This window comes from Schistocerca gregaria, chromosome 9, assembly GCF_023897955.1.
Source record: "Schistocerca gregaria isolate iqSchGreg1 chromosome 9, iqSchGreg1.2, whole genome shotgun sequence".
Taxonomy (NCBI): Eukaryota; Metazoa; Arthropoda; class Insecta; order Orthoptera; family Acrididae; genus Schistocerca; species Schistocerca gregaria.
In genome coordinates, this window is record NC_064928.1 from 76,027,376 (window position 1) to 76,040,432 (window position 13,057).

A 13,057-nucleotide genomic window follows, 5' to 3' on the forward strand; every position below is an offset into this window, starting at 1 on the left:
TATTCAGAGGCAGAAAGAAACAAGTTTTGACTGTTTGAGCTATCAGGCAGGGAACCTTGCCGCTCCCTTTTGACATGGCCGTAGTTACGACTACTCACAACAGCCTCTGAAACACTACACTGGTGCAAATCTGCAACACACCAGATAACTTTAAACTAAAAGTTTTAACAATTTACACAAGCACACAAACTATACACCCGCACGTAGGAGGGATGGAAATGGTACACAACACTAACAATTAAAAAATTAACCCTGGCACCGAAGGTGCAACTTGATTTTAACTTCTAAAAAAAGTCTTACGGTGAAAGGGTGGTAACTTTATATACTAAAATGATCATTTAAATAAAAGCCCATGAAATTCAAACTTATACAAGATTCTACAAGGTTGGCCAAACAAGTTAAGGTGCCCTACAGCACACAGATACAGCCTCTCAAGATGATAGGCAAGATCGAAACATATTTCCGGAATTAGGCTGTTACACTCCAAACAATAAATTCGTTAAGACACTAAATCCGACAAACATTACAGAGGCAGCTACTAACGTACGGTAGATTGATAGGGAGGTTACCGAACAACTCGAACCGCAGGTTTCTCTAACCCGACCCTACCCACAAAAAAAGAGAGAGAGAGAGAGAAATTTAAACAACATATCACCAGTCACTTAACTTCTAACAAACAGCGATTTCTCGAGAAGACCTGGCACAGCATCCCCAAATCGCTCTCCCGAACCGCTTGAACGGACGCAGGAAGGCGCGCCGAACTCCCGTCTCACGTCGTCGCAGCTCGCGCCGGCCAGACCGACGTCGTGGGTTGACTCCTGTTGCTCTCGTGTCGGCCGCGAAGCCACTACCCCTCGCTATACGGCGCGGCCCACTGGACTCACGTGGCGACCTCACATGCGCCGACGCTCAAGACGGACAAGTAATCTTGTGTGTCAAGAACCGATATTTTGATCTGACAGAATGGGCATATTATAGGCGAGACGGAACAGTTGAAATTCCTAGGCGTTCGGATAGATAATAAGCTGTTGTGGAAAGCCCACGTCCAGAATCTTGTTCAGAAACTAAATGCTGCTTTATTTACCATTAGAACAGTATCTGAAATAAGTGACAGTTCAACACGAAAAGTAGTCTACTTATCATATTTTCATACACTTATGTCGTATGGTATTATTTTTTGGGGTAATTCTCCTGATTAAAAAAGTGTATTTTCGGCTCAAAAACGGGCTGTTCGAGCTATATGTGGTGTAAGTTCAAGAACCTCTTGTCGACCCCCAGTCAATAGTCTCAGAATTCTGACATTGCCCTCACAGTATATATTTTCTTTAATGGCGTTTTTTGTTAGCAATATTAGCGTATTCCCAAGAGCTAGCAGCTTTCACTCAATTAATACTAGGCAGCAAATCACATCTCCATGTGGAATGCACTTCCTTGACTCTTGTGTAGAAAGGAGTGCAGTATTCTGCTGCATCCATTTTCAATATGCTAGCACAACAACTGAAAAATCTTAGCAGTGGCCCAAACTCTTTTAAGTCTAAACTGAAGAGTTTCCTCATGGCTCACTCCTTCCATTCTGTCGACGAGCTCCTGGAAGAGCTGAAAAATTAAGCAAATTCCAGTGTTACAGCGTTATTTTATTTATTGAAACTTAACAATTATCGCCTAAATACGTTTTTTTTATATTTCATTTTATCTGTTTTTACTATCGTGTTATAAGTTCATGTATTGACTCGTTCCATGACCATGGAGACTTCTCCTTAATTTGGTCCCACGGAACAATAAATAAATTAATATAAAAAATAAATAAAGTGCGCGACCGACCAACCGATCGATCCAACCGCCAATGACCATTGCCTGAGCAACTCGAGCAGACTGGCGGCCTAACGCTCAGACTCAGATGCAGGAACTCAGCCCCGACCGGGCGACCACTCGCTGAGTTCTCTTACTGGCGGAGTGGGAAGACTCTCATTTTGCCGGCTTTAAAGGTTGATCTGAATGACAGACAGACACTAAGTGCCTAACAAATGCGGACGAGAGATAGATTAGCAAGCTGGGGACGAGAGACTGACCCAGACTCACCGACTGGCGAGCTCATAGCGCCCCTTAAATGCACGTGAACAGCCAACCTATCCCCTTTCCCTCCAGAGGGAGACACCGAAGCTGCGATTGCCACAGAGGCGTCACCGCCAGGAACGGAGGGCGACTGCTTCACACTACGCGCTGTGGCGCGCTCTTCAAAACAGCAATGTTTACCACGGCTCAACGAGAATATTGGAAAGTAGGTACAATGATAAAATAAATGTCTGAGTCGGAGTGCCGACTGTGTAGAGAAGTGGCTGGAAGGTGTAGCTAACTGTCACAAATAAAACATTTTCGATTTTCACTGTGGTGTCCATTTCGTGACCGATCGGAGCTTACTTTCCGGACAACCCTCGTGCAATCCACAATCCACGGTACAAAGTGTGATAAGTACACCATAAGAAGAGCAAGCAAAAATTAGTGGCTCCAGAAGACATAACACTAATAGCATGCAACACCACTTGTAGTGTTGATAATGCGCTCCATGCAGCAAAGTAGGCAATCCACTAGTTTCTTCACGAAGCTGCTCACTAATGTTCAGTTCCCCAAGAATTATCAAAGTATGAAGACGATGACTTCTACTGTTCAGTCTCTTTTTCAGATGGTCCAAGACATTTACTGTGGGATTAAGATACGATAGTGTGTACGAGTACATCAGGCCTGGCCGTGCAATAAATAATGAACCAGAATTTATTAGTCCGATTGAGATGACTAAAGCCAAATATCTGTTAGCAGAGCTGCACCGCCATGCACGCCTCAGGGGCGACTCGGGACTGACCGGCCGCTATGTCAACCTTCGCCACATGCGTCAGTTGGATGGTGTTTGCACACTGCTCTCCTAGCCATTGTCAATCCTGTAGACCCGTACGCCGCTACTTCTCATTCAAACAGCTCCTCCGATGCCATCACGAGGCTTCCAAAAACAAAAACAAACCCTTGTTAGTGCCGGCAATCATACGCAGGACCTCTGCATGCCAGTCAGCCACAACGACGTTCCATCTCTTTGTTAGTTATTTTTTGTCATTAGGTCAGGGCGGATGTCCAAGACACCTCTTCACGTTCATTACCGAAAATATTACTTAACTTAATCGTCTTTTGGTGTTGAAGTTCTTCATATTTGCATGCTTGCTAAGAAAACTTAATGAGGAATTTCACCTGATGCGAGACACCTTTGTAGTTTTGTTTTACCCTGACATGTATTTTGCGCTGTTTTCACTGGGTTACTTCATCTCGTTTCTGTAAAATCCTTATTAAATATTAACGTTCAGTGAAAGCATTTGGGCCGGCCGCAGTCGACGAGCGGTTCTAAGCGCTACAGTCTGGAGCCGAGCGACTACTACGGTCGCAGGTTTGAATCCTGCCTCGAGCACAGATGTGTGTGATGTCCTTAGATTAGTTAGGTTTAATTAGTTCTAAGTTCTAGGCGACTGATAACCTCAGAAGTTAAGTCGCGTAGTGCTCAGAGCCATTTGAACCATTTTTGAAAGCATTTGGTACAAAATATTTACATTTGTGAATAAAACGATCGTTGGAAATATTGTGTATGGTTTGTTTACAGATCACAGCTGAGATATGTATTATTGGGCTGATGCATTGATGCATTGGATGTTGTTTATTACAGTACGTCTAAAATTCTGGTTTTACAGTTAATTTGGAAAAAGGGTGGATGTATGCAATAGTTTACGTACCTTACATGAAGCTGTGTCTCTCTGTCTCTCTCTCTCTTTCTTTCTCTCTCTCTTTCTTTCTCTCTCTCTTCCTCCCTCCCAGCCCTGAACTGACACACACACACACACACACACACACACACACACACACACACACACCAAACATCATAAACACCAACAGTACTTCAAATCCGTGCGCCTCGCCCAATCAAACTAGCCACAAAACAAATGAATATTACACAGCCAAAACAACACGTAATGGGGGCGAAAAAACTGTGCAAGTTCGAACAATTGCAGAAAATGCCTGTGAAATGACAAAAGCGGTAGAAATCACCACACCACACCATCAAAGCCGTAATTAACACGCAGAATAACGCGATATATACCCATTTTCGTTCGGAAATGAATAATAAAATAAATAAATAATGTTTTGTTGTTTCCAGATGACAAATTGCAGATTCTTACTTACAGCTATCAACACGAGCATTCAATAGCTTCATGTAAGGAGTGAAACCTAATGCATGAATGCACCCCTTTTACAAATAACATAAAAAGCTTTAGACATAGTGTAATAAAAAACATAGAATGCATCAGCCCAGTAATACGTATCTCAACTGTGAACTGCAAACAAACCATGTATAATATTTGACAACAATCACTTCATTCACAAATGTAAATATTTTGTACCAAGTGTTTTCTCTAAACGTTAATATGTAATTTTTTTTTACGGAAGATAGCACAAAAACTGCTGAAATATGTATGGGTAAGAAGAAAAAACTCCTCACCCAACTACTCAGTTTTTGTTTTTTTGTTTTACAGAGGGTGGGTAGTTCCCTGCCCGAACACACTGAGGTACTTTGACGGCAACTCCTCGGCTTCGGAGGTGGGTCGAACATCTTATTTACATGTAACGTTTTCCTACATGGCTTCATTCACTTTCTATAGCCTCAAGCCAGCGTTGTGTAAGGACACTTACTCTTTCTTGGTGGAAGCTCTTGTCCTGTGCTCGAGCCATGTTTTCATTACATGAGTTACGCTCTCGTCATCTTCAAAGCTTGGCCTAATTAGAGAATCCCTAAGTGGCACAAGCAGTCGGGGTGAGCCAGGTCTGGGCTATAGGGTGGGTGTGGAAATCATGTACAACACAATTTGCGATATGTTCCTGAGTGTTGCGTGTCGGTATTCATTGTCATTTTTGGCGAAGATTTCTTTTGGATAGTTATCAAATTGAACACCTTAGAAACGGTTTATAAGTTTGTACAAAGTCTTCGACGTGGCGCAGGGAATTCAATGGAGTTTGTACAAGCATGGGCTTACAATTAATATTTACTTTATTAAACAATACTTTAAAACAGAAGCTTGCATACAGTTTCAGTTTCAAGAAAAATAATTTCAGGACTATTACGATAGAAGATATCAAAATCAATCCCCCCCCCCACGGCAACAGGTATATTATAAGCTCAAAATATATACAATAACAATTGAACTTGGGCTAAAATACATCCTTATATAACATACAGGGTGTTTCAAAAATGACCGGTATGTTCGAAACGGCAATACAAACTAAACGAGCAGCGATAGAAATACACCGTTTTTTGCAATATGCTTGGGACAACAGTACATTTTCAGGCAGACAAACTTTCGAATTACAGTAGTTACAATTGTCAACAACAGATGGCGCTGCGGTCTGGGAAACTCTACAGTACGATATTTCCCACATATCCACCATGCGTAGCAATAATATGGAGTAGTCTCTGAATGAAATTACCCGAAACCTTTGACAACGTGTCTGGCGGAATGGCTTCACATGCAGATGAGATGTACTGCTTCAGCTGTTCAATTGTTTCTGGATTCTGGCGGTACACCTGGTCTTTCAAGTGTCCCCACAGAAAGAAGTCACAGGGGTTCATGTCTGGCGAATAGGGAGGCCAATCCACGCCACCTCCTGTATGTTTCGGATAGCCCAAAGCAATCACACGATCATCGAAATATTCATTCAGGAAATTAAAGACGTCGGCCGTGCGATGTGGCCGAGCACCATCTTGCATAAACCACGAGGTGTTCGCAGTGTCGTCTAAGGCAGTTTGCACCGCCACAAATTCACGAAGAATGTCCAGATAGCGTGATGCAGTAATCGTTTTGGGTCTGAAAAATGGGCCAATGATTCCTTTGGAAGAAATGGCGGCCCAGACCAGTACTTTTTGAGGATGCAGGGACGATGGGACTGCAACATGGGGCTTTTCGGTTCCCCATATGCGCCAGTTCTGTTTATTGACGAAGCCGTCCAGGTAAAAATAAGCTTCGTCAGTAAACCAAATGCTGCCCACATGCATATCGCCGTCATCAATCCTGTGCACTATATCGTTAACGAATGTCTCTCGTGCAGCAATGGTAGCGGCGCTGAGGGGTTGCCGCGTTTGAATTTTGTATGGATAGAGGTGTAAACTCTGGCGCATGAGACGATACGTGGACGTTGGCGTCATTTGGACCGCTGCTGCAACACGGCGAACGGAAACCCGAGGCCGCTTTTGGATCACCTGCTGCACTAGCTGCGCGTTGCCCTCTGTGGTTGCCGTACGCGGTCGCCCTACCTTTCCAGCACATTCATCCGTCACGTTCCCAGTCCGTTGAAATTTTTCAAACAGATCCTTTATTGTATCGCGTTTCGGTCCTTTGGTTACATTAAACCTCCTTTGAAAACTTCGTCTTGTTGCAACAACACTGTGTTCTAGGCGGTGGAATTCCAACACCAGAAAAATGCTCTGTTCTAAGGAATAAACCGTGTTGTCCACAGCACACTTGCACGTTGTGAACAGCACACGCTTACTGCAGAAAGACGACGTACAGAATGGCGCACCCATAGACTGCGTTGTCTTCTATATCTTTCGCATCACTTGCAGCGCCATCTGTTGTTGAAAATTGTGAAGTTGGTCCGCCTGAAAATGTACTGTTGTCCCAAGCATATTGCAACAAACGGTGTATTTCTATCGCTGCTCGTTCAGTTTTTATTGCCGTTTCAAATATACCGGTCATTTTTGAAACACCCTGTAAATAAAATGAACTAGCTTCAGCCAAGAATGACAAAGCGGCTCATAAACAAAGTGATAACTTGTTCCTGCTTATGATTAATGTAACAAGTGGGTCCCAAACAAAAGAACGAAATGGTTTCTACCCATTAACAATCTTATAAGGACGAGTAGGAGTAACAGAGTCATTATAATAACATACAGTGTACTATTACATACTATAACATACAGTGTACTATTACCAGCACGAGGCACCTACAGACAAGATAACCACACAGAACTACAACTGCTATATCGACCACAAGAAAATGCAGATGAACTAATACACAGTAACAGTAAATGCAGATAAGTAGAGACACTGTCATCAAACAACGGCTTAGCTGTACTTACAGGAAACATTCAATACGTAATGCAACGGAATTTTTTTCTCAGGCCGTTTCGGTTATAAAAATGGGGAATTTGCTCTGGGGCATCATGGTATATAACCGCTTCAGCCCCATAGCTTCACGAAGTTACAATAAGTGGCGGCGCTACACATACTCCATGTATTCCAAGCAGAGAGCTGTAATTGTGTTTCTTATGGCCGAAAAACCAGAGAATCGCATGTATTCAAAGGCGCTTGCAGAATGTTGAAATGTTTAAATGTGTGTGAATTCCTAAGAGACCAAACTGCTGATGTCATCAGTCTCTAGACTTACACAGTACTTAACTTATGCTAACAAGGGAACCTCCCCATCGCACCCTCCTCAGATTTAGTTATAAGTTGGCACAGTGGATAGGCCTTGAAAAACTGAACACAAATCAATCGAGAGAACAGGAAGAAGTTGTGTGGAACTATAAAAAAGAAAAATATACAAACTGAGTAGTCCATGCGGAAGACAGGTAACAACAAGGAGAACGTGAGCTCCGGAGCGCCGTGGTCCCGTGGTTAGCATGAGCAGCTGCCAAACGAGAGGTCCTTGGTTCAAGTCTTCGCTCGAATGAAAAATTTACGTTCTTTATTTTCAGAAAGTTATGATCTGTCCGTTCGTTCATTGACGTCTCTGTTCACTGTAATAAGTTTAGTGTCTGTTTTGCCACCGTGCGATTAGTAGACGAAAGGACGTGCCTCTCCAATGGGAACCAAAAACATTTGATCGCAAGGTCATAGGTCAACCGATTCGTCCACAGGAAAACACGTCTGATATATTCTATACGACACTGGTGACGGCATGTGCGTCCCATGACAGGAATATGTTTTCGACCCACCTAACTTGTACACTTGGCAAATGGGTAAAAAGATTCTTTTACCTTGTCCGATTTAGGTTTTCTTGTGGATGTGATAATCACTCCCAAAAAAGTGATGAAAGCATAAGAGTTTGTCACATAAATTGCAACAAACGAATGCAACAGCTTCACAGTCGCACAGTTTTCCCTGTGCTCTGTCAAAACATATGTTTTTAACGTTTTCAAATTTTTCCGTGTGTTTCGATGTTTGTTTAGGTGTAGCGTCCCCATACTACGGCGCAGTTACCTCGCATCGGACGGACGGACGGACAGATAATGATTGTCTGAAAATAAAAAATTAAACTTTTCACTCGAGGGACGGACCTCTCATTCCGCAGCTGCTCATGCTAACCACGGGACCACGGCGCTGCTGAGTTCACACTACCCTTGATGTTGCCTATCTTGCGCATGGACTACTCATTTTGTATATTTTTGCTTATTTTTTTCATAGTTCCACACAACTTCTTCCTGTTGTCTCGATTGATCTGTGTTCAGTTTTTCAAGGCCTATCCTCTGTGCCTTCTTGTAACTAAATCTGAGGGGGGTGCGATGAGGAGGTTCCCTTGTGAGAACAACACAGACACACACACACACACACACACACACACACACACACACACACACACACACACACACATACACCCATGCCCGAGGGAGGACTCGAACGTCCGGCGGGAGGGGCCGCGCAATCCGTGACATGGCGCCTCAAACCACGCGGCCACTCAATGTTACTTGCAGAATGTCTACAGAGATCTGGCAGTGAACAAAAGCACGGTGAGTTGTTGGGTCAGGTGTCTGTCATCGCAACGAGGTCGCACAAACTTGTTCTGCCATCCGCCTGCCGGCTATGACTCCTGCAATGTTGTAACGTGCGGACAGTCTCATTCGAGAAGACGATCAGATCTCAACGGAGCACGACGCTGCAAAACTGGACGTCTTTGTTGGTAGTGCTGACATACTCGTCCACCAGATAACGTACTCACAGGTGTGTGCCCACTTGATTCTCCATCACGTAACAGAAGACGGTAAAGTGCAACTAAGGACCATTTGTGCGCAACTGCTTCAGGTTGTGAGTGACATTTGTTTGTGAAACATACCGCTATGTGAAAAAAAGTGTTCCATTACTTATTGAAGCCGCCTCGAACAATTTCAGAATAAAAAATGAAACACTGTATGGCTCCACAGCTGTACAGCGAAAAACATTTGATAGTAGATCTGGCGGAATCGGATTCCTCACAGCGTAGCCGTGCATTCACACAACGACAAACTGAATAAAGCTGACGTCACCTATCCCAGAGCAAACGGCCACACTGTAGCCAGGTGTCCAAACTCTGACAACCGTACGACTCTTTGTGCTTGCACTGTCTTACCGCATCCAACTTTTTCGTGTTTCACCTTCAGTGTGCATGGGCTGCGAACTTTTCCTGGGCGCTGACAAGAACGCACCGCACGCTCACCAAGCTTGAGAATGTAAGTGCTACATCCAACTGACACAGTTCCTGACCTTGCTTACAGAATGAAGTTCAGACTTGTAAAGACCATCGGTAATACTGATTTCAGCAAAGAATTCGGTAGATACGGAAGTATCCCAAAACACATCAAAGTGAAAATTCCACAGAATTCGCGACCTGATAGCATATTCCGAAAGAAAGACGAGAAAATGTAGTTAAATACAGAAATCAAAGTGCTAAGTACGCCGCTGGCGAGCTGCCAAGATTGCGTAAGCTGCTCGGCGGGTTGCGTCAGCCGCCTTGTAGGCGTAACATGCTGTTGCATCCTTGAGCCCCCGGTTCTACACTCCTGGAAATTGAAATAAGAACACCGTGAATTCATTGTCCCAGGAAGGGGAAACTTTATTGACACATTCCTGGGGTCAGATACATCACATGATCACACTGACAGAACCACAGGCACATAGACACAGGCAACAGAGCATGCACAATGTCGGCACTAGTACAGTGTATACCCACCTTTCGCAGCAATGCAGGCTGCTATTCTCCCATGGAGACGATCGTAGAGATGCTGGATGTAGTCCTGTGGAACGGCCGGCCATGCTATTTCCACCTGGCGCCTCAGCTGGACCAGCGTTCGTGCTGGACGTGCAGACCGCGTGAGACGACGCTTCATCCAGTCCCAAACATGCTCAATGGGGGACAGATCCGGAGATCTTGCTGGCCAGGGTAGTTGACTTACACCTTCTAGAGCACGTTGGGTGGCACGGGATACATGCGGACGTGCATTGTCCTGTTGGAACAGCAAGTTCCCTTGCCGGTCTAGGAATGGTAGAACGATGGGTTCGATGACGGTTTGGATGTACCGTGCACTATTCAGTGTCCCATCGACGATCACCAGAGGTGTACGGCCAGTGTAGGAGATCGCTCCCCACACCATGATGCCGGGTGTTGGCCGTGTGTGCCTCGGTCGTATGCAGTCCTGATTGTGGCGCTCACCTGCACGGCGCCAAACACGCATACGACCATCATTGGCACCAAGGCAGAAGCGACTCTCATCGCTGAAGACGACACGTCTCCATTCGTCCCTCCATTCACGCCCGTCGCGACACCACTGGAGGCGGGCTGCACGATGTTGGGGCATGAGCGGAAGACGGCCTAACGGTGTGCGGGACCGTAGCCCAGCTTCATGGAGACGGTTGCGAATGGTCCTCGCCGATACCCCAGGAGCAACAGTGTCCCTAATTTGCTGGGAAGTGGCGGTGCGGTCCCCTACGGCACTGCGTAGGATCCTACGGTCTTGGCGTGCATCCGTGCGTCGCTGCGGTCCGGTCTCAGGTCGACGGGCACATGCACCTTCCGCCGACCACTGACGACAACATCGATGTACTGTGGAGACCTCACGCCCACGTGTTGAGCAATTCGGCGGTACGTCCACCCGGCTTCCCGCATGCCCACTATACGCCCTCGCTCAAAGTCCGTCAACTGCACATACGGTTCACGTCCACACTGTCGCGGCATGCTACCAGTGCTAAAGACTGCGATGGAGCTCCGTATGCCACGGCAAACTGGCTGACACTGACGGCGGCGGTGCACAAATGCTGCGCAGCTAGCGCCATTCGACGGCCAACACCGCGGTTCCTGGTGTGTCCGCTGTGCCGTGCGTGTGATCATTGCTTGTACAGCCCTCGCGCAGTGTCCGGAGCAAGTATGGTGGGTCTGACACACCGGTGTCAATGTGTTCTTTTTTCCATTTCCAGGAGTGTAGTATTCAAAAAACAAAACAAAAAAAAGGCTCTGAGTACTATGGAACTTAACTTCTGAGATAATCAGTCGCCTACAGCTTAGAACTACAACTTAACTAACATAAGGACGTCACATACATCCATGCCCGAGGCAGAACTCGAACGTGCGACCGTAGCACCTAGATCCGCTCGCCCACTCCAGCCGGCTATGGTTTTGGTCTTCAGTTAGGTGGCGAGGAAACCTTCTGGCACACACTTTTGAGTACAGCAACTGGTGGCCGAGTGTGTCAGCACTACCTATCGGTTACCTCGAATGAGAGTGTCCGCACGTTCCAACCTGAGTGTCACAGCTGTGTGCGGTAATTCGTGCCTTGTCTTCACAGTGCCCGTGCCTTCACGGACCCTGAGAGTTTGGTGGCTGATATAGCCCATCTCGAAGGCGCGCTTTGTCAGAATAATTAAAGTGAAAGATTAGACGGGATTTGCGCTATCGACCAATACCTAGAAGGTATCAAATTCTATGCCTTATGCAGGGAGTATTTAGAACAAGAATGGTCGTGTTTTGCGGAAATGTGAGGTGTGTTTTTCGACCACAATCTAAGATAAGGGTCCTTTTAAGTTCCGTTATGGATGATCTTGGTTCGCGTAAGATGGGTGTCTACCGTACTCCTCGCAGTTGTATTGGTCACACTACGCAGACCGTGGAGGATCGGTGCTCTGAGCCTGAGCGCCGCACACGCTTACAAAGGCCGAGCGTAGTCTTGACACCGGCCATCCTACGGAATACGGCAACATGGAGTTTCTGGGGCGGACTTCCAGCTACTGGAATAGTGTTACTAGAGGGCCTGTTGGAATTAAATTTGTGAACAACTGTATACATAGATATGACTTTTTTTTTTTTGTTTTTCTGCATGGGATCCTGCTCTCTCTCTCTCTTCTCAACAAAGAGAGGGACAGAGTTTATGCTGCCTGCTAGTTATTAATTTCACTATCGATAATTTCTGACGTCGCTCATCCTTGTGGTGGTATTAGTGTTGACAATGTGTGTGTGTATGTGTGTCACATTAGCGGATTTCCTGTGAAAATCGAGCATTTAAATTCACTTGCACAGCGCTTACTTGCTGCAGTTTTGCATTAAAAATGGCAGGCTGTGCTGCTGTCGAAATATCCACAGTTATCGACGACGTCTTCTGGCTGCATTCCCTTAAGTTGTTTGAACATTAGTTCCTTTATTATATTCATGAATAAAAGAGTTACTTGATTTTGCTACTCTTCTTTCCCAATGGAGTACTGGACAATTTACAACTGTCGTGGGCAAGAAAAACCGTCACTTGATGCACTAATTACCGAACTGTTCTCTTGTCGTACAATGCTCAGCATTAACAACACTACAAGTTCATCTGAAACTTTAACTGCCTGTTGGTCCCACAATATGATGTAGACTGCTGTAGCTGAGGTCCAGAAATGGTCGGGGCTTATGCGTGTTCAACACTATATTGTTCTAAGCATGAGGGCGCTGCTGTGCTGAAATGGAGGTGTCATCATCAGGAACACTTCCCGCTCATTGTTACAGATTGCAACGCACCCTCGCTAACGTCTGTGGTATCGATTCGCGTTGCTGACTTTGGCATAGCACCGCGATCTCTGGCCAATACTACAACATTTCCTTAAAACTGCTCCAACAGTGCAGATGAAATGGCTTTTTTCTGAATCTTGTGGTGTGTTCTAAGCATTCCTGTAACCGATCTTAAGCACGCCTTTGAATATCCAAGAGTCTCCACCATTGCACAAGCACTTCCAGTGCACAACGATTATTGTAGAGC